General features: G+C 39.6%; 1 non-coding gene across 1 annotated transcript; it reads left to right on the top strand.

The window, feature by feature from the left end:
- Positions 1-272: 272 nt before the first annotated feature.
- Positions 273-379, top strand: LOC141675629 (small nucleolar RNA R71). The gene has a single exon (XR_012556272.1). It is a non-coding gene; the product is annotated as a small nucleolar RNA R71 (small nucleolar RNA).
- Positions 380-3,271: the final 2,892 nt, after the last annotated feature.

The raw sequence follows: 3,271 nt of genomic DNA, 5'->3' as shown, positions 1-3,271 counted from the left end.
CATACATAGCCAAAGAATCAACCTTCATTGATAGCACTTGGAGCTGGGCTGCAATAGCGGTGGCTACATCAACTTCCAGAATACCTGCTACCTTGCCTGACGTCATCCTCTGAGTTGGGTTTTGATGCTCATTTGCAGCCATCATCTCGATAAGATTATACGCCTCAGTATAGCTTTTAGCCCATAAGGCGCCTCCAGCTACTGCATCGAGCATGGGCCGAGATTGGGCCCCCAAACCATTATAAAAACCAGTGATTACCATCCAATCCGGCATTCCATGATGTGGACATTTTCTCAACATTTCCTTGTAGCGTTCCCAAGCCTCGCACATAGATTCTGTAGGTTGCTGCGCAAACTGAGTAAGAGCACTCCTCATAGCAGCAGTCTTTGCCATTGGATAAAACTTCACCAGAAACTTTTGCGCAAGATCTTGCCACGTAGTGATGGACCCAGCTGGTTCAGAATGTAACCAGTCTTTAGCTTTATCCCTCAGTGAGAATGGGAAAAGCCTCAACTTGATAGCCTCATCAGTCACGCCATTATACTTACAAGTGCTGCAGATCTCGACAAAATTCCTTATGTGCATGTTGGGGTCTTCAGTTGCCGCTCCTCCAAAAGTAACAGAATTCTGCACCATCTGAATAGTGCCCGGCTTGATTTCAAAGGTGTTAGCTTGAATAGCCGGATGAAGGATGCTTGACTGAATGTCATCAATTTTAGGCCGAGAAAAATCCATAAGAGCTGGATCAGCTTGAACAATACGATCTCCCATGTTTACTGGTTCTTTCTGCTCAGTTCCTGAATCCGAATCCTCAAAATCTAACTTCTCCGGAGTATCAAGAACTTCGTCTTTCTCCTCAGCTGTATCTAAGGTCCTCTTGCGAGCACGAGAACGAGTTTGCATAAACGCTTGCTAAAGTACCTGAAACACAACCGAAAAGAGTAATTAACTACTACGTCCTAATCACTGAGTCCTAATGACCAATGATGGTAAGTACATAAACTAAACAAATACGCCGAGTCCCCGGCAGCGGCGCCAAAAACTTGTTAGGGCGAAATCACGCACTAATATTCACGCAAGTATACGCGTTCGCAAGTAATATAGAATACTTTCTAGTTCGTTCCCTCAGAGACTCAGACTAAGTTATTGTCTAATTAAACTCACTCACTAATGTATGATTACTTCTCAATGTTAAGATAACACTTAAAATTGTTGATTAAATATTAACTACAATTAACTACTTAACTAACCACTTAACTGACACTTCAATTTATCAATAATAAAACACTCATGAGATCACAACTTCATTATTACTTCCTTCTATAGCCATTGTTATTACCTTTAGCATGTGACAGTAATGACATTAATCGAATAACACGAAACTGATAAAAGCCAACTTTTATTGTACTAATACCATTCTACCAAGCATCCACAATTAAGATAGAAGTTGAATAGTCATCAATTATGTTGAGTTCCTATATGTCTACAGAAATTGACAACACAACGATTTAAGCACAAGTTATTCCTTTTGATTACATAGGGCAAATAAAACTGTTAGAGTTACCCACTAATCATGCACAACGTACATGAACCTATGCTAGCATGGCAAGTTCCAAATCTCAAGATCCACCATCGCTTCACAAGAGATTAACACCCTATCTTATATGTTCACGACGCACATAAGACGAATACGCACAACCAATACTAGATATCATGCAATCATCACACACTAAAGTATTAAACAATTAACTAAAGAATTCCATAATAAATCCGTTGCAACCCCATGATCACAATTAGCCCATAATAGAACTTATCGCCATCATGGGTTCATATGAAATCATGATAAACAACACAAGAAAATAATAACTAAACTAATTATATTAAAACAGAGTACGTCACAAGAGTAAATAAGTCAAAGCAAGAAAACTAGCATCCAACGTTACAACGAAACAAGAATCACAAGAATATATGCTTCCTCTTCGCTGCAGTGTGCTAAATCGGTCTTCTTCCTTATCTCCTTCGCTTCTTGCGCAAAACACAATCTAAAACACAATCTCCTTCATATTCTCTATGAAAACGTCTCAAATCTACTTATATAATAGTCCCATAAAACTCAGATTACATAGAAGTTGGAAGCTAAACAGAAGTAGAAGTCTAAAATAATTCAGCTTTTTCCCTGACCCTGCGCGGCCGCTAAGCATTTCTGCGCGGGCGCGCAAGGCTGCTACGCGACCGCTCAGCATTGCCGCGCGGGCGCGCAGGACCCTACTGGAAAAATTCCAGGTTTGCTCCGTTTCTTCGCCGTAATCTGCCCGTTCTTTTCCTCTCGCAATGGTGAACACATGCCAAGGCTTATTCTTGATGATTCCTCCTCTGAAATGCAACTAATACCCTGAAATGCATAAACACTAGAAAAACGCATCAAATACACAAAATACTTGATTTCAAGACACCAATTTAAGCCATTTTAAGACGTTCTAAGTGGTATAAAATGCCACTTATCAACAAGCTTGATGTGGCTCAAGGGCCTGGCTTGGGCCTTCTTGGGCCTAAGCTAAAAGTCCAAGGTTCCCCTGTTTTTCTGGGCAGAAAACACCCTGACTTGAATTAACTTGTGACACATGGTTCTAACTCATATCCTATGAACTATGGCTGGAAAAACTTCTCTGACACTCCCTCTAACTAAGGTCCAATAGGGCCTAATGAGGGCCTACCCATGACATGGTCAAATCTCCCTATTTCTAAGTTGCAACAAAAATGTCCCCTGCTGGACAGATTTTGTTATTCTACTTGTGCACCTATCCAAATGACATGCAAATCTCCAACCAACTCTTAAAACCTTTTATATACTCCCAATACTAACTTCTGGTAGCTTGGGCCTCAAAGTGCACATCAATGACATGGTCAAAACTTACTCTAAACCTCAGGGTGCTATACTGATTTTTCTGCAGAAACTATAACTCTCATTTACCAAGGTTTTGACTTGACAAACTCAACTAACAACAACTCAATACTTAAACCAAGACTTATACTTGGTATTCTACTAAACTAACTCCCTTATTCTCAAAATAACCTTGGTGAGATCATCTTTACCTAAGGTACAATTATGGCAAAACAAAAGAGACTACACTTCACAAATCACAAATCTTCATGCTTTTGAAACAACAAGATATATATTTTTATAAAAGATAACCACGGATTATTACCATGCAACAAGAAGCATAAATCAATATTAACACATTATTCCTACTGAAATTTAGGCTTACTAAC

The sequence above is a fragment of the Apium graveolens genome, chromosome 7, assembly GCF_009905375.1.
Source record: "Apium graveolens cultivar Ventura chromosome 7, ASM990537v1, whole genome shotgun sequence".
Taxonomy (NCBI): Eukaryota; Viridiplantae; Streptophyta; class Magnoliopsida; order Apiales; family Apiaceae; genus Apium; species Apium graveolens.
Note: the sequence above shows the minus strand (reverse complement) of the source record. Positions and strands in the feature narration are given on the sequence as shown.